Raw genomic sequence first — 20,788 nt, 5'->3', positions numbered from 1 at the left:
AAATTTTGTTGCCATCTATTACCGTTGTTACGGCCATGTTTCATCCAAATAAAGGCATCATGCACTAAATCAATGGCCTTGAAATTTGATGTTGAATTTTGTTGCCATCTATTATCGTTGTTACGGCCATGTTTCATCCAAATGAAGCCATCTTGCACTATTTGAATGTCCTTGAAATTTGATGTTGAGTTTTTTTTGCCATCTATTATCGTTGTTACGGCCATGTTTCATCCAAATGAAGCCATCTTGCACTATTTCAATGGCCTTGAAATTTGATGTTGAATTTTGTTGCCATCTATTATCGTTGTTACGGCCATGTTTCATCCAATTAAAGGCATCTTGCACTATTTGAATGGCCTTGAAATTTGATGTTGAATTTTGTTGCCATCTATTATCGTTGTTACGGCCATGTTTCATCCAAATGCAGCCATCTTGCACTATTTGAATGGCCTTGAAATTTGATGTTGAATTTTGTTGCCATCTATTATCGTTGTTACGGCCATGTTTCATCCAAATGAAGCCATCTTGCACTATTTGAATGGCCTTGAAATTTGATGTTGAATTTTGTTGCCATCTATTATCGTTGTTACGGCCATGTTTCATCCAAATGAAGCCATCTTGCACTATTTGAATGGCCTTGAAATTTGATGTTGAATTTTTGCCATCTATTATCGTTGTTACGGCCATGTTTCATCCAAATGAAGCCATCTTGCACTATTTGAATGGCCTTGAAATTTGATGTTGAATTTTGTTGCCATCTATTATCGTTGTTACGGCCATGTTTCATCCAAATGAAGCCATCTTGCACTATTTGAATGGCCTTGAAATTTGATGTTGAGTTTTTTGCCATCTATTATCGTTGTTACGGCCATGTTACATCCAAATGAAGCCATCTTGCACTATTTGAATGGCCTTGAAATTTGATGTTGAGTTTTTTGCCATCTATTATCGTTGTTACGGCCATGTTTCATCCAAATGAAGCCATCTTGCACTAATTCATTGGCCTTGAAATTTGAAGTTGACTTTTGTTGCCATCTATTATCGTTGTTACGGCCATGTTTCATCCAAATGAAGCCATCTTGCACTATTTGAATGGCCTTGAAATTTGATGTTGAATTTTGTTGCCATCTATTATCGTTGTTACGGCCATGTTTTATCCAAATGAAGCCATCTTGCACTATTTGAATGGCCTTGAAATTTGATGTCTAATTTTGTTGCTATCTATTATCGTTGTTACGGCCATGTTTTATCCAAATGAAGCCATCTTGCACTATTTGAATGGCCTTGAAATTTGATGTTGAATTTTGTTGGCATCTATTATCGTTGTTACGGCCATGTTTTATCCAAATGAAGCCATTTTGCACTATTTGAATGGCATTGAAATTTGATGTTGAGTTTGTTGCCATCTATTATCGTTGTTACGGCAATGTTTCATCCAAATGAAGCCATCTTGCACTATTTGAATGGCCTTGAAATTTGATGTTGAATTTTGTTGCCATCTATTATCGTTGTTAACGTACTTAACAACATGCCCGTCATGGGTTCAAGCCCCGAATAGACCGTGCTCCCATACGTAGGACTGACTATCCTGTTATGATAACAATAAGTCACTGAAAGCCAAGCTCACTTCACTAGTGGATACTTGGCAGGCCCTTGACCGACAGGGGTTGTTGTGCCAAAGAAAAAAAATTATCGTTGTTACGGCCATGTTACATCCAAATGAAGCCATATTGCACTATTTGAATGGCCTTGAAATTTGATGTTGAATTTTGTTGCCATCTATTATCGTTGTTACGGCCATGTTTCATCCAAATGAAGCCATTTTGCACTATTTCAATGGCCTTGAAATTTTATTTTGAGTTTGTTGCCATCTATTATCGTTGTTACGGCCATGTTTCATCCAAATGAAGCCATCTTGCACTATTTGAATGGCCTTGAAATTTGATGTTGAGTTTTTTTGCCATCTATTATCGTTGTTAACGTACTTAACAACATGCCCGTTATGTGTTCAAGCCCCAAATAGACCGTGCTCCCATACGTAGGACTGACTCTACTGTTATGGTAACAATAAGTCACTGAAAGCCAAGCTCACTTCACTAGTGGGTACTTGGCAGGCCCTTGACCGACAGTGGTTGTTGTGCCAAAGAAAAAAAAATTATCGTTGTTACGGCCATGTTACATCCAAATAAAGGCATCTTGCACTAATTCATTGGCCTTGAAATTTGATGTGGAATTTTGTTGCCATCTATTATCGTTGTTACGGCCATGTTTCATCCAAATGAAGCCATCTTGCACTATTTGAATGGCCTTGAAATTTGTTGTTTAATTTTGTTGCCATCTATTATCGTTGTTACGGCCATGTTTTATCCAAATGAAGCCATTTTGCACTATTTGAATGGCCTTGAAATTTGATGTTGAATTTTGTTGCCATCTATTATCGTTGTTACGGCCATGTTTTATCCAAATGAAGCCATTTTGCACTATTTGAATGGGCTTGAAATTTGACGTTGAATTTTGTTGCCATCTATTATCGTTGTTACGGCCATGTTTTATCCAAATGAAGCCATCTTGCACTATTTGAATGGCCTTGAAATTTGATGTTGAATTTTGTTGCCATCTATTATCGTTGTTACGGCCATGTTTCATCCAAATGAAGCCATAATGCACTATTTGAATGGCCTTGAAATTTGTTGTTTAATTTTGTTGCCATCTATTATCGTTGTTACGGCCATGTTTCATCCAAATGAAGCCATCTTGCACTAATTCAATGGCCTTGAAATTTGATGTTGAGTTTGTTGCCATCTATTATCGTTGTTACGGCCATGTTACATCCAAATAAAGGCATCTTGCACTAATTCAATGGCCTTGAAATTTGATGTTGAATTTTGTTGCCATCTATTATCGTTGTTACGGCCATGTTTTATCCAAATGAAGCCATTTTGCACTATTAGAATGGCCTTGAAATTTGATGTTGAATTTTGTTGCCATCTATTATCGTTGTTACGGCCATGTTTCATCCAAATGAAGCCATCTTGCACTATTTGAATGGCCTTGAAATTTGATGTTGAGTTTTTTTGCCATCTATTATCGTTGTTAACGTACTTAACAACATGCCCGTCATGGGTTCAAGCCCCGAATAGACCGTGCTCCCATACGTAGGACTGACTATCCTGCTATGGTAACAATAAGTCACTGAAAGCCAAGCTCACTTCACTGGTGAGTACTTGGTAGGCCCTTGACCGACAGTGGTTGTTGTGCCAAAGAAAAAAAAATTATCGTTGTTACGGCCATGTTACATCCAAATAAAGGCATCTTGCACTAATTCATTGGCCTTGAAATTTGATGTTGAATTTTGTTGCCATCTATTATCGTTGTTACGGCCATGTTTCATCAAAATGAAACCATCTTGCACTATTTGAATGGCCTTGAAATTTGATGTTGAATTTTGTTGCCATCTATTATCGTTGTTACGGCCATGTTTTTATCCAAATGAAGCCATTTTGCACTATTTCAATGGCCTTGAAATTTGATGTTGAATTTTGTTGCCATCTATTATCGTTGTTACGGCCATTTTACATCCAAATAAAGGCATCTTGCACTATTTGAATGGCCTTGAAATTTGATGTTGAATTTTGTTGCCATCTATTATCGTTGTTACGGCCAAGTTTTATCTAAATGAAGCCATTTTGCACTATTTCAATGGCCTTGAAATTTGATGTTGAGTTTGTTGCCATCTATTATCGTTGTTACGGCCATGTTACATCCAAATAAAGGCATCTTGCACTAATTCAATGGCCTTGAAATTTGATGTTGAATTTTGTTGCCGTCTATTATCGTTGTTACGGCCATGTTTCATCCAAATGAAGCCATAATGCACTATTTGAATGGCCTTGAAATTTGTTGTTTAATTTTGTTGCCATCTATTATCGTTGTTACGGCCATGTTACATCCAAATGAAGCCATCTTGCAACTATTTCAATGGACTTGAAATTTGATGTTGAGTTTTTTGCCATCTATTATCGTTGTTACGGCCATGTTCCATCCAAATGAAGCCATCTTGCACTAATTCAATGGACTTGAAATTTGATGTTGAGTTTGTTGCCATCTATTATCGTTGTTATGGCCATGTTTCATCCAAATGAAGCCATCTTGCACTATTTGAATGGCCTTGAAATTTGATGTTGAGTTTTTTGCCATCTATTATCGTTGTTACGGCCATGTTTCATCCAAATGAAGCCATCTTGCACTATTTCAATGGCCTTGAAATTTGATGTTGAGTTTTTTGCCATCTATTATCGTTGTTACGGCCGTGTTTCATCCAAATGAAGCCATCTTGCTCTATTTGAATGTCCTTGAAATTTGATGTTGAATTTTGTTGCCATCTATTATCGTTGTTACGGCCATGTTTTATCCAAATAAAGGCATCTTGCACTATTTGAATGGCCTTGAAATTTTATGTTGAATTTTGTTGCCATCTATTATCGTTGTTACGGCCATGTTTCATCCAAATGAAGCCATTTTGCACTATTTCAATGGCTTTAAATTTGATGTTGAATTTTGTTGCCATCTATTATCGTTGTTACGGCCATGTTTCATCCAAATAAAGGCATCTTGCACTATTTCAATGGTCTTGAAATTTGATTTTGAGTTTGTTGCCATCTATTATCGTTGTTACGGCCATGTTTCATCCAAATGAAGCCATCTTGCACTATTTGAATGGCCTTGAAATTTGATGTTGAATTTTGTTGCCATCTATTATCGTTGTTACGGCCATGTTTTATCCAAATGAAGCCATCTTGCACTATTTGAATGGCCTTGAAATTTGATGTTGAATTTTGTTGCCATATATTATCGTTGTTACGGCCATGTTTTATCCAAATGAAGCCATCTTGCACTATTTGAATGGCCTTGAAATTTGATGTTGAATTTTGTTGCCATCTATTATCGTTGTTACGGCCATGTTTCATCCAAATGAAGCCATTTTGCACTATTTCAATGGCCTTGAAATTTGATTTTGAGTTTGTTTCCATCTATTATCGTTGTTACGGCCATGTTTCATCCAAATGAAGCCATCTTGCACTATTTTAATGGCCTTGAAATTTGATGTTGAATTTTGTTGCCATCTATTATCGTTGTTAACGTACTTAACAACATGCCCGTTATGTGTTCAAGCCCTAAATAGACCGTGCTCCCATACGAAGGACTGACTATCCTGTTATGGTAACAATAAGTCACTGAAAGCCAAGCTCACTTCACTAGTGGGTACTTGGCAGGCCCTTGACCGACAGTGGTTGTTGTGCCAAAGAAAAAAATTATCAATGTTACGGCCATGTTACATCCAAATAAAGGCATCTTGCACTAATTCAATGGCCTTGAAATTTGATGTTGAGTTTGTTACCATCTATTATCGTTGTTACGGCCATGTTTCATCCAAATGCAGCCATCTTGCACTAATTCATTGGCCTTGAAATTTGATGTTGAATTTTGTTGCCATCTATTATCGTTGTTACGGCCATGTTTCATCCAAATGAAGCCATCTTGCACTATTTGAATGGCCTTGAAATTTGTTGTTTAATTTTGTTGCCATCTATTATCGTTGTTACGGCCATGTTTCATCCAAATGAAGCCATCTTGCACTATTTGAATGGCCTTGAAATTTGATGTTGAATTTTGTTGCCATCTATTATCGTTGTTACGGCCATGTTTTATCCAAATGAAGTCATTTTGCACTATTTGACTAGCCTTGAAATTTCACGTTGAATTTTGTTGCCATCTATTATCGTTGTTACGGCCATGTTTTATCCAAATGAAGCCATCTTGCACTATTTGAATGGCCTTGAAATTTGATGTTGAATTTTGTTGCCATCTATTATCGTTGTTTCGGCCATGTTTTATCCAAATGAAGCCATCTTGCACTATTTGAATGGCCTTGAAATTTGATGTTGAATTTTGTTGCCATCTAATATCGTTGTTAACGTACTTAACAACATGCCCGTCATGGGTTCAAGCCCCGAATAGACCGTGCTCCCATACGTAGGACTGACTATCCTGCTATGGTAACAATAAGTCACTGAAAGCCAAGCTCACTTCACTGGTGAGTACTTGGTTGGCCCTTGACCGACAGTGGTTGTTGTGCCAAAGAAAAAAAAATTATCGTTGTTACGGCCATGTTACATCCAAATAAAGGCATCTTGCACTAATTCATTGGCCTTGAAATTTGATGTTGAATTTTGTTGCCATCTATTATCGTTGTTACGGCCATGTTTCATTCAAATGAAGCCATCTTGCACTATTTGAATGGCCTTGAAATTTGATGTTGAATTTTGTTGCCATCTATTATCGTTGTTACGGCCATGTTTTATCCAAATGAAGCCATTTTGCACTATTTCAATGGCCTTAAAATTTGATGTTGAATTTTGTTGCCATCTATTATCGTTGTTACGGCCATGTTTCATCCAAATAAAAGCATCTTGCACTATTTGAATGGCCTTGAAATTTGATGTTGAATTTTGTTGCCATCTATTATCGTTGTTACGGCCATGTTTTATCTAAATGAAGCCATTTTGCACTATTTCAATGGCCTTGAAATTTGATGTTGAGTTTGTTGCCATCTATTATCGTTGTTACGGCCATGTTACATCCAAATAAAGGCATCTTGCACTAATTCAATGGCCATGAAATTTAATGTTGAATTTTGTTGCCATCTATTATCGTTGTTACGGCCATGTTTCATCCAACTGAAGCCATAATGCACTATTTGAATGGCCTTGAAATTTGTTGTTTAATTTTGTTGCCATCTATTATCGTTGTTACGGCCATGTTACATCCAAATGAAGCCATCTTGCACTAATTCAATGGACTTGAAATTTGATGTTGAGTTTTTTGCCATCTATTATCGTTGTTACGGCCATGTTTCATCCAAATGAAGCCATCTTGCACTAATTCAATGGACTTGAAATTTGATGTTGAGTTTTTTGCCATCTATTATCGTTGTTACGGCCATGTTTCATCCAAATGAAGCCATCTTGCACTATTTGAATGGCCTTGAAATTTGATGTTGAGTTTTTTTGCCATCTATTATCGTTGTTACGGCCATGTTTCATCCAAATGAAGCCATCTTGCACTATTTGAATGGCCTTGAAATTTGATGTTGAGTTTTGTTGCCATTTATTATCGTTGTTACGGCCATGTTTCATCCAAATGAAGCCATCTTGAACTATATCAATGGCCTTGAAATTTGATGTTGAATTTTGTTGCCATCTATTATCGTTGTTACGGCCATGTTTCATCCAAATGAAGCCATCTTGCACTATTTGAATGGCCTTGAAATTTGATGTTGAGTTTTTTGCCATCTATAATCGTTGTTACGGCTATGTTTCATCCAAATAAAGGCATCTTGCACTATTTGAATGGCCTTGAAATTTGATGTTGAATTTTGTTGCCATCTATTATCGTTGTTACGGCCATGTTTCATCCAAATGAAGCCATCTTGCACTATTTCAATGGCCTTGAATTTTGATGTTGAGTTTTTTTGCCATCTATTATCGTTGTTACGGCCATGTTTCATCCAAATGAAGCCATCTTGAACTATATCAATGGCCTTGAAATTTGATGTTGAATTTTGTTGCCATCTATTATCGTTGTTACGGCTATGTTTCATCCAAATGAAGCCATAATGCACTATTTGAATGGCCTTGAAATTTGTTGTTTAATTTTGTTGCCATCTATTATCGTTGTTACGGCCATGTTACATCCAAATGAAGCCATCTTGCACTAATTCAATGGACTTGAAATTTGATGTTGAGTTTTGTTGCCATCTATTATCGTTGTTACGGCCATGTTTCATCCAAATGAAGCCATCTTGCACTATTTGAATGGCCTTGAAATTTGATGTTGAATTTTGTTGCCATCTATTATCGTTGTTACGGCCATGTTTCATCTAAATGAAGCCATTTTGCACTATTTCAATGGCCTTGAAATTTGATGTTGAGTTTGTTGCCATCTATTATCGTTGTTACGGCCATGTTACATCCAAATAAAGGCATCTTGCACTAATTCAATGGCCTTGAAATTTAATGTTGAATTTTGTTGCCATCTATTATCGTTGTTACGGCCATGTTTCATCCAAATGAAGCCATAATGCACTATTTGAATGGCCTTGAAATTTGTTTTTTAATTTTGTTGCCATCTATTATCGTTGTTACGGCCATGTTTCATCCAAATGAAGCCATCTTGCACTAATTCAATGGCCTTGAAATTTGATGTTGAGTTTTGTTGCCATCTATTATCGTTGTTACGGCCATGTTTCATCCAAATGAAGCCATCTTGCACTAATTCAATGGACTTGAAATTTGATGTTGAGTTTTTTGCCATCTATTATCGTTGTTACGGCCATGTTTCATCCAAATGAAGCCATCTTGCACTATTTGAATGGCCTTGAAATTTGATGTTGAGTTTTTTGCCATCTATTATCGTTGTTACGGCCATGTTTCATCCAAATGAAGCCATCTTGCACTATTTGAATGGCCTTGAAATTTGATGTTGAGTTTTGTTGCCATCTATTATCGTTGTTACGGCCATGTTTCATCCAAATGAAGCCATCTTGCACTATTTGAATGGCCTTGAAATTTGATGTTGAATTTTGTTGCCATCTATTATCGTTGTTACGGCTATGTTTCATCCAAATAAAGGCATCTTGCACTATTTGAATGGCCTTGAAATTTGATGTTGAATTTTGTTGCCATCTATTATCGTTGTTACGGCCATGTTTCATCCAAATGAAGCCATTTTGCGCTATTTGAATGGCCTTGAAATTTGATGTTGAGTTTGTTGCCATCTATTATCGTTATTACGGCCATGTTTCATCCAAATGAAGCCATCTTGCACTATTTGAATGACCTTGAAATTTGATGTTGAATTTTGTTGCCATCTATTATTGTTGTTAACGTACTTAACAACATGCCCGTCATGGGTTCAAGCCCCAAATAGACCGTGCTCCCATACGTAGGACTGACTATCCTGTTATGGTAACAATAAGTCACTGAAAGCCAGACTTGAATTTTGTTGCCATCTATTATCGTTGTTACGGCCATGTTTTTTCCAAATAAAGGCATCTTGCACTATTTGAATGGCCTTGAAATTTGATGTTGAGTTTTGTTGCCATCTATTATCGTTGTTACGGCCATGTTTTATCCAAATGAAGCCATCTTGCACTATTTGAATGGCCTTGAAATTTGATGTTGAGTTTTTTTGCCATCTATTATCGTTGTTACGGCCATGTTTCATCCAAATGAAGCCATCTTGCACTATTTGAATGGCCTTGAAATTTGATGTTGAGTTTTGTTGCCATCTATTATCGTTGTTACGGCCATGTTACATCCAAATAAAGGCATCTTGCACTAATTCATTGGCCTTGAAATTTGATGTTGAGTTTTGTTGCCATCTATTATCGTTGTTACGGCCATGTTTCATCCAAATGAAGCCATCTTGCACTAATTCATTGGCCTTGAAATTTGATGTTGAATTTTGTTGCCATCTATTATCGTTGTTACGGCCATGTTTCATCCAAATGAAGCCATCTTGCACTATTTGAATGGCCTTGAAATTTGTTGTTTAATTTTGTTGCCATCTATTATCGTTGTTACGGCCATGTTTCATCCAAATGAAGCCATCTTGCACTATTTGAATGGCCTTGAAATTTGATGTTGAATTTTGTTGCCATCTATTATCGTTGTTACGGCCATGTTTTATCCAAATGAAGCCATTTTGCACTATTTGAATGGCCTTGAAATTTGACGTTGAGTTTTGTTGCCATCTATTATCATTGTTACGGCCATGTTTTATCCAAATGAAGCCATCTTGCACTATTTCAATGGCCTTGAAATTTGATGTTGAATTTTTTGCCATCTATTATCGTTGTTACGGCCATGTTTTATCCAAATGAAGCCATCTTGCACTATTTGAATGGCCTTGAAATTTGATGTTGAGTTTTGTTGCCCATCTAATATCGTTGTTAACGTACTTAACAACATGCCCGTCATGGGTTCAAGCCCCGAATAGACCGTGCTCCCATACGTAGGACTGACTATCCTGCTATGGTAACAATAAGTCACTGAAAGCCAAGCTCACTTCACTGGTGAGTACTTGGTTGGCCCTTGACCGACAGTGGTTGTTGTGCCAAAGAAAAAAAAATTATCGTTGTTACGGCCATGTTACATCCAAATAAAGGCATCTTGCACTAATTCATTGGCCTTGAAATTTGAAGTTGACTTTTGTTGCCATCTATTATCGTTGTTACGGCCATGTTTCATCCAAATGAAGCCATCTTGCACTATTTGAATGGCCTTGAAATTTGATGTTGAATTTTGTTGCCATCTATTATCGTTGTTACGGCCATGTTTTATCCAAATGAAGCCATTTTGCACTATTTCAATGGCCTTGAAATTTGATGTTGAGTTTTGTTGCCATCTATTATCGTTGTTACGGCCATGTTACATCCAAATAAAGGCATCTTGCACTATTTGAATGGCCTTGAAATTTGATGTTGAATTTTGTTGCCATCTATTATCGTTGTTACGGCCATGTTTTATCCAAATGAAGCCATTTTGCACTATTTGAATGGCCTTGAAATTTGATGTTGAGTTTGTTGCCATCTATTATCGTTGTTACGGCCATGTTACATCCAAATAAAGGCATCTTGCACTAATTCAATGGCCTTGAAATTTAATGTTGAATTTTGTTGCCATCTATTATCGTTGTTACCGCCATGTTTCATCCAAATGAAGCCATAATGCACTATTTGAATGGCCTTGAAATTTGTTGTTTAATTTTGTTGCCATCTATTATCGTTGTTACGGCCATGTTACATCCAAATGAAGCCATCTTGCACTAATTCAATGGACTTGAAATTTGATGTTGAGTTTTGTTGCCATCTATTATCGTTGTTACGGCCATGTTTCATCCAAATGAAGCCATCTTGCACTAATTCAATGGACTTGAAATTTGATGTTGAGTTTTTTTGCCATCTATTATCGTTGTTACGGCCATGTTTCATCCAAATGAAGCCATCTTGCACTATTTGAATGGCCTTGAAATTTGATGTTGAGTTTTTTGCCATCTATTATCGTTGTTACGGCCATGTTTCATCCAAATGAAGCCATCTTGCACTATTTGAATGGCCTTGAAATTTGATGTTGAGTTTTTTGCCATCTATTATCGTTGTTACGGCCATGTTTCATCCAAATGAAGCCATCTTGCACTATATCAATGGCCTTGAAATTTGATGTTGAATTTTGTTGCCATCTATTATCGTTGTTACGGCTATGTTTCATCCAAATAAAGGCATCTTGCACTATTTGAATGGCCTTGAAATTTTATGTTGAATTTTGTTGCCATCTATTATCGTTGTTACGGGCATGTTTCATCCAAATGAAGCCATTTTGCGCTATTTGAATGGCCTTGAAATTTGATGTTGAGTTTGTTGCCATCTATTATCGTTATTACGGCCATGTTTCATCCAAATGAAGCCATCTTGCACTATTTGAATGACCTTGAAATTTGATGTTGAATTTTGTTGCCATCTATTATTGTTGTTAACGTACTTAACAACATGCCCGTCATGGGTTCAAGCCCCAAATAGACCGTGCTCCCATACGTAGGACTGACTATCCTGTTATGGTAACAATAAGTCACTGAAAGCCAGACTTGAATTTTGTTGCCATCTATTATCGTTGTTACGGCCATGTTTTTTCCAAATAAAGGCATCTTGCACTATTTGAATGGCCTTGAAATTTGATGTTGAATTTTGTTGCCATCTATTATCGTTGTTACGGCCATGTTTTATCCAAATGAAGCCATTTTGCACTATTTGAATGGCCTTGAAATTTGATGTTGAGTTTTTTGCCATCTATTATCGTTGTTAACGTACTTAACAACATGCCCGTCATGGGTTCAAGCCCCGAATAGACCGTGCTCCCATACGTAGGACTGACTATCCTGCTATGGTAACAATAAGTCACTGAAAGCCAAGCTCACTTCACTAGTGGGTACTTGGCAGGCCCTTGACCGACAGTGGTTGTTGTGCCAAAGAAAAAAATTATCGTTGTTACGGCCATGTTTCATCCAAATAAAGGCATCTTGCACTAATTCATTGGCCTTGAAATTTGATGTTGAGTTTTTTGCCATCTATTATCGTTGTTACGGCCATGTTTCATCCAAATGAAGCCATCTTGCACTAATTCATTGGCCTTGAAATTTGATGTTGAATTTTGTTGCCATCTATTATCGTTGTTACGGCCATGTTTCATCCAAATGAAGCCATCTTGCACTATTTGAATGGCCTTGAAATTTGTTGTTTAATTTTGTTGCCATCTATTATCGTTGTTACGGCCATGTTTCATCCAAATGAAGCCATCTTGCACTATTTGAATGGCCTTGAAATTTGATGTTTAATTTTGTTGCCATCTATTATCGTTGTTACGGCCATGTTTCATCCAAATGAAGCCATCTTGCACTATTTGAATGGCCTTGAAATTTGATGTTGAATTTTGTTGCCATCTATTATCGTTGTTACGGCCATGTTTTATCCAAATGAAGCCATTTTGCACTATTTGAATGGCCTTGAAATTTGATGTTGAATTTTGTTGCCATCTATTATCGTTGTTACGGCCATGTTTTACCCAAATGAAGCCATTTTGCACTATTTCAATGGCCTTGAAATTTGATGTTGAATTTTGTTGCCATCTATTATCGTTGTTACGGCCATGTTACATCCAAATAAAGGCATCTTGCACTAATTCAATGGAATTGAAATTTGATGTTGAATTTTGTTGCCATCTATTATCGTTGTTACGGCCATGTTTTATCCAAATGAAGCCATCTTGCACTATTTGAATGTCTTTGAAATTTGATGTTGAGTTTGTTGCCATCTATTATCGTTGTTACGGCCATGTTACATCCAAATAAAGGCATCTTGCACTAATTCAATGGAATTGAAATTTGATGTTGAGTTTTTTTGCCATCTATTATCGTTGTTACGGCCATGTTTCATCCAAATGAAGCCATCTTGCACTATTTGAATGGCCTTGAAATTTGATGTTGAGTTTGTTGCCATCTATTATCGTTGTTACGGCCATGTTTCATCCAAATGAAGCCATCTTGCACTATTTCAATGGCCTTGAAATTTGATGTTGAGTTTTGTTGCCATCTATTATCGTTGTTACGGCCATGTTTCATCCAAATGAAGCCATCTTGAACTATATCAATGGCCTTGAAATTTGATGTTGAATTTTGTTGCCATCTATTATCGTTGTTACGGCTATGTTTCATCCAAATAAAGGCATCTTGCACTATTTGAATGGCCTTGAAATTTTATGTTGAATTTTGTTGCCATCTATTATCGTTGTTACGGCCATGTTTCATCCAAATGAAGCCATTTTGCACTATTTGAATGGCCTTGAAATTTGATGTTGAGTTTTTTGCCATCTATTATCGTTATTACGGCCATGTTTCATCCAAATGAAGCCATCTTGCACTATTTGAATGACCTTGAAATTTGATGTTGAATTTTGTTGCCATCTATTATTGTTGTTAACGTACTTAACAACATGCCCGTCATGGGATCAAGCCCCAAATAGACCGTGCTCCCATACGTAGGACTGACTATCCTGTTATGGTAACAATAAGTCTCTGAAAGCCATACTTGAATTTTGTTGCCATCTATTATCGTTGTTACGGCCATGTTTCATCCAAATAAAGGCATCTTGCACTATTTGAATGGCCTTGAAATTTGATGTTGAATTTTGTTGACATCTATTATCGTTGTTACGGCCATGTTTTATCCAAATGAAGCCATTTTGCACTATTTGAATGGCCTTGAAATTTGATGTTGAGTTTTTTGCCATCTATTATCGTTGTTAACGTACTTAACAACATGCCCGTCATGGGTTCAAGCCCCGAATAGACCGTGCTCCCATACGTAGGACTGACTATCCTGCTATGGTAACAATAAGTCACTGAAAGCCAAGCTCACTTCACTAGTGGGTACTTGGCAGGCCCTTGACCGACAGTGGTTGTTGTGCCAAAGAAAAAATTATCGTTGTTACGGCCATGTTTCATCCAAATGAAGCCATCTTGCACTATTTGAATGGCCTTGAAATTTGATGTTGAATTTTGTTGCCATCTATTATCGTTGTTACGGCCATGTTTTATCCAAATGAAGCCATCTTGCACTATTTAAATGGCCTTGAAATTTGTTGTTTAATTTTGTTGCCATCTATTATCGTTGTTACGGCCATGTTTCATCCAAATGAAGCCATCTTGCACTATTTGAATGGCCTTGAAATTTGATGTTGAATTTTGTTGCCATCTATTATCGTTGTTACGGCCATGTTTTATCCAAATGAAGCCATTTTGCACTATTTGAATGGGCTTGAAATTTGACGTTGAATTTTGTTGCCATCTATTATCGTTGTTACGGCCATGTTTTATCCAAATGAAGCCATCTTGCACTATTTCAATGGCCTTGAAATTTGATGTTGAATTTTGTTGCCATCTATTATCGTTGTTACGGCCATGTTTTATCCAAATGAAGCCATCTTGCACTATTTGAATGGCCTTGAAATTTGATGTTGAATTTTGTTGCCATCTAATATCGTTGTTAACGTACTTAACAACATGCCCGTCATGGGTTCAAGCCCCGAATAGACCGTGCTCCCATACGTAGGACTGACTATCCTGCTATGGTAACAATAAGTCCAAATCACTTCACTGGTGAGTACTTGTAGGCCTTGACCGACAGTGGTTGTTGTGCCAAAGAAAAAAATTATCGTTGTTACGGCCATGTAACATCCAAATAAAGCATCTTGCACTAATTCATTGGCCTTGAAATTTGATGTTGAATTTTGTTGCCATCTATTATCGTTGTTACGGCCATGTTTCATCCAAATGAAGCCATCTTGCACTATTTGAATGGTCTTGAAATTTGACGTTGAATTTTGTTGCCATCTATTATCGTTGTTACGGCCATGTTTTATCCAAATGAAGCCATTTTGCACTATTTGAATGGCCTTGAAATTTGATGTTGAGTTTTTTGCCATCTATTATCGTTGTTAACGTACTTAACAACATGCCCGTCATGGGTTCAAGCCCCGAATAGACCGTGCTCCCATACGTAGGACTGACTATCCTGCTATGGTGACAATAAGTCACTGAAAGCCAAGCTCACTTCACTAGTGGGTACTTGGCAGGCCCTTGACCGACAGTGGTTGTTGTGCCAAAGAAAAAAAATTCTCGTTGTTACGGCCATGTTTCATCCAAATGAAGCCATCTTGCACTATTTGAATGGCCTTGAAATTTGATGTTGAATTTTGTTGCCATCTATTATCGTTGTTACGGCCATGTTTTATCCAAATGAAGCCATCTTGCACTATTTGAATGGCCTTGAAATTTGATGTTGAATTTTGTTGCCATCTATTATCGTTGTTACGGCCATGTTTCATCCAAATGAAGCCATCTTGCACTATTTCAATGGCCTTGAAATTTGATGTTGAATTTTGTTGCCATCTATTATCGTTGTTACGGCCATGTTTCATCCAAATGAAGCCATCTTGCACTATTTGAATGGCCTTGAAATTTGATGTTGAGCTTTTTTTGCCATCTATTATCGTTGTTACGGCCATGTTTTATCCAAATGAAGCCATCTTGCACTATTTGAATGGCCTTGAAATTTGATGTTGAGTTTTTTGCCATCTATTATCGTTGTTACGGCCATGTTTCATCCAAACGAAGCCATATTGCACTATTTGAATGTCCTTGAAATTTGATGTTGAGTATTTTTGCAATCTATTATCGTTGTTACGGCCATGTTTCATCCAAATGAAGCCATCTTGCACTATTTCAATGGCCTTGAAATTTGATGTTGAATTTTGTTGCCATCGTTTATCGTTGTTACGGCCATGTTTCATCCAAATAAAGGCATCTTGCACTATTTGAATGGCCTTGAAATTTGATGTTGAATTTTGTTGCTATCTATTATCGTTGTTACGGCCATGTTACATCCAAATGAAGCCATTTTGCACTATTTGAATGGCCTTGAAATTTGATGTTGAATTTTTTGCCATCTATTATCGTTGTTACGGCCATGTTTCATCCAAATGAAGCCATCTTGCACTATTTGAATGGCCTTGAAATTTGATGTTGAATTTTGTTGCCATCTATTATCGTTGTTAACGTACTTAACAACATGCCCGTTATGTGTTCAAGCCCCAAATAGACCGTGCTCCCATACGTAGGACTGACTATCCTGTTATGGTAACAATAAGTCACTGAAAGCCAAGCTCACTTCACTAGTGGGTACTTGGCAGGCCCTTGACCGACAGTGGTTGTTGTGCCAAAGAAAAAAAAAATTATCGTTGTTACGGCCATGTTACATCCAAATAAAGGCATCTTGCACTAATTCATTGGCCTTGAAATTTGATGTTGAATTTTGTTGCCATCTATTATCGTTGTTACGGCCATGTTTCATCCAAATGAAGCCATCTTGCACTATTTCAATGGCCTTGAAATTTGATGTTGAATTTTGTTGCCATCTATTATCGTTGTTACGGCCATGTTTTTATCCAAATGAAGCCATCTTGCACTATTTGAATGGCCATGAAATTTGATGTTGAATTTTGTTGCCATTTATTATCGTTGTTACGGCCATGTTTTATCCAAATGAAGCCATCTTGCACTATTTGAATGGCCTTGAAATTTGATGTTGAATTTTGTTGCCATCTAATATCGTTGTTAACGTACTTAACAACATGCCCATGGGTTCAAGCCCCGAATAGACCGTGCCATACGTAGGACTGACTATCCTGCTATGGTAACAATAAGTCACTGAAAGCCAAGCTCACTTCACTAGTGGGTATTTGGCAGGCCCTTGACCGACATTGGTGGTTGTGCCTAACAAAAACAAAAAATATATATATATCGTTGTTACGGCCATGTTACATCCAAATGAAGCCATCTTGCAATAATTGAATGGCCTTGAAATTTGATGTTGAGTTGTTTTGCCATCTATTATCGTTGTTACGGCCATGTTTCATCCAAATGAAGCCATCTTGCACTATTTGAATGGCCTTGAAATTTGATGTTGAATTTTGTTGCCATCTATTATCGTTGTTACGGCTATGTTTTATCCAAATGAAGCCATCTTGCACTATTTCAATGGCCTTGAAATTTGATCTTGAGTTTTGTTGCCATCTATTATCGTTGTTACGGCCATGTTTCATCCAAATGAAGCCATCTTGCACTATTTGAATGGCCTTGAAATTTGATGTTGAATTTTGTTGCCATCTATTATCGTTGTTACGGCCATGTTTCATCCAAATGAAGCCATCTTGCACTATTTGAATGGCCTTGAAATGATGTTGAATTTTGTTGCCATCTATTATCGTTGTTACGGCCATGTTTCATCCAAATGAAGCCATCTTGCACTATTTGAATGGCCTTGAAATTTGATGTTGAATTTTGTTGCCATCTATTATCGTTGTTACGGCCATGTTTCATCCAAATGAAGCCATCTTGCACTATTTGAATGGCCTTGAAATTTGATGTTGAATTTTGTTGCCATCTATTATCGTTGTTACGGCCAAGCCCCAAATAGACCGTGCTCCCATACGTAGGACTGACTATCCTGTTATGGTAACAATAAGTCACTGAAAGCCAAGCTCACTTCACTAGTGGGTACTTGGCAGGCCCTTGACCGACAGTGGTTGTTGTGCCAAAGCAGTATCGTTGTTACCGCCATGTTTCATCCAAATGAAGCCATCTTGCACTATTTGAATGGCCTTGAAATTTGATGTTGAATTTTGTTGCCATCTATTATCGTTGTTACGGCCATGTTTCATCCAAATGAAGCCATCTTGCACTATTTGAATGGCCTTGAAATTTGATGTTGAATTTTGTTGCCATCTATTATCGTTGTTACGGCCATGTTTCATCCAAATGAAGCCATCTTGCACTATTTGAATGGCCTTGAAATTTGATGTTGAATTTTGTTGCCATCTATTATCGTTGTTACGGCCATGTTTCATCCAAATGAAGCCATCTTGCACTATTTGAATGGCCTTGAAATTTGATGTTGAGTTTTTTTGCCATCTATTATCGTTGTTACGGCCATGTTTTATCCAAATGAAGCCATCTTGCACTATTTGAATGGCCTTAAAATTTGATGTTGAATTTTGTTGCCATCTATTATCGTTGTTACGGCCATGTTTCATCCAAATGAAGCCATCTTGCACTATTTGAATGGCCTTGAAATTTGATGTTGAGTTTTTGTTGCCATCTATTATCGTTGTTACGGCCATGTTTTATCCAAATAAAAGGCATCTTGCACTATTTGAATGGCCCTGAAATTTGATGTTGAATTTTGTTGCCATCTATTATCGTTGTTACGGCCATGTTTCATCCAAATGAAGCCATCTTGCACTATTTGAATGGCCTTGAAATTTGATGTTGAGTTTTTTTGCCATCTATTATCGTTGTTACGGCCATGTTTCATCCAAATGAAGCCATCTTGCACTATTTGAATGGCCTTAAAATTTGATGTTGAATTTTGTTGCCATCTATTATCGTTGTTACGGCCATGTTTCATCCAAATGAAGCCATCTTGCACTATTTGAATGGCCTTGAAATTTGATGTTGAGTTTTTTTGCCATCTATTATCGTTGCTACGGCCATGTTTCATCCAAATGAAGCCATCTTGCACTATTTGAATGGCCTTAAAATTTGATGTTGAATTTTGTTGCCATCTATTATCGTTGTTACGGCCATGTTTCATCCAAATGAAGCCATCTTGCACTATTTGAATGGCCTTGAAATTTGATGTTGAATTTTTTTGCCATCTATTATCGTTGTTACGGTCATGTTTCATCCAAATGAACCCATCTTGCACTATTTGAATGGCCTTGAAATTTGATGTTGAGTTTTTTGCCATCTATTATCGTTGTTACGGCCATGTTTCATCCAAATGAAGCCATTTTGCACTATTTGAATGGCCTTGAAATTTGATGTTGAATTTTGTTGCCATCTATTATCGTTGTTACGGCCATGTTTCATCCAAATGAAGCCATCTTGCACTATTTGAATGGCCTTGAAATTTGATGTTGAATTTTGTTGCCATCTATTATCGTTGTTACGGCCATGTTTCATCCAAATGAAGCCATCTTGCACTATTTGAATGGCCTTGAAATTTGATGTTGAGTGTTTTTGCCATCTATTATCGTTGTTACGGCCATGTTTTATCCAAATGAAGCCATCTTGCACTATTTGAATGGCCTTGAAATTTGATGTTGAATTTTGTTGCCATCTATTATCGTTGTTACGGCCATGTTTCATCCAAATGAAGCCATCTTGCACTATTTGAATGGCCTTGAAATTTGATGTTGAATTTTGTTGCCATCTATTATCGTTGTTACGGCCATGTTTCATCCAAATGAAGCCATCTTGCACTATTTGAATGGCCTTGAAATTTGATGTTGAATTTTGTTGCCATCTATTATCGTTGTTACGGCCATGTTTCATCCAAATGAAGCCATCTTGCACTATTTGAATGGCCTTGAAATTTGATGTTGAATTTTGTTGCCATCTATAATCGTTGTTACGGCCATGTTTCATCCAAATGAACCCATTTGGCACTATTTGAATGGCCTTGAAATTTGATGTTGAATTTTGTTGCCATCTATTATCGTTGTTACGGCCATGTTTCATCCAAATGAAGCCATCTTGCACTATTTGAATGGCCTTGAAATTTGATGTTGAATTTTGTTGCCATCTATTATCGTTGTTACGGTCATGTTTCATCCAAATGAAGCCATCTTGCACTATTTGAATGGCCTTAAAATTTGATGTTGAATTTTGTTGCCATCTATTATCGTTGTTACGGCCATGTTTCATCCAAATGAAGCCATCTTGCACTATTTGAATGGCCTTGAAATTTGATGTTGAATTTTGTTGCCATCTATTATCGTTGTTACGGCCATGTTTCATCCAAATGAAGCCATCTTGCACTATTTGAATGTCCTTGAAATTTGATGTTGAATTTTTTTTGCCATCTATTATCGTTGTTACGGCCATGTTTCATCCAAATGAAGCCATCTTGCACTATTTGAATGGCCTTGAAATTTGATGTTGAATTTTGTTGCCATCTATTATCGTTGTTACGGCCATGTTTCATCCAAATAAAGGCATCTTGCACTATTTGAATGGCATTGAAATTTGATGTTGAATTTTGTTGCCATCTATTATCGTTGTTACGGCCATGTTTCATCCAAATGAAGCCATTTTGCACTATTTGAATGGCCTTGAAATTTGATGTTGAATTTTGTTGCCATCTATTATCGTTGTTACGGCCATGTTTCATCCAAATGAAGCCATTTTGCACTATTTGAATGGCCTTGAAATTTGATGTTGAATTTTGTTGCCATCTATTATCGTTGTTACGGCCATGTTTAATCCAAATGAAGCCATCTTGCACTATTTGAATGTCCTTGAAATTTGATGTTGAATTTTTTGCCATCTATTATCGTTGTTACGGCCATGTTTCATCCAAATGAAGCCATCTTGCACTATTTGAATGGCCTTGAAATTTGATGTTGAATTTTGTTGCCATCTATTATCGTTGTTACGGCCATGTTTCATCCAAATGAAGCCATCTTGCACTATTTGAATGGCCTTGAAATTTGATGTTGAATTTTGTTGCCATCTATTATCGTTGTTACGGCCATGTTTCATCCAAATGAAGCCA

Source organism: Anopheles arabiensis, unplaced genomic scaffold, assembly GCF_016920715.1.
Source record: "Anopheles arabiensis isolate DONGOLA unplaced genomic scaffold, AaraD3 Autosomal_pericentromeric_contig0004, whole genome shotgun sequence".
In the NCBI taxonomy this organism is placed as follows: domain Eukaryota; kingdom Metazoa; phylum Arthropoda; class Insecta; order Diptera; family Culicidae; genus Anopheles; species Anopheles arabiensis.
This window is presented reverse-complemented; position numbering follows the sequence as displayed.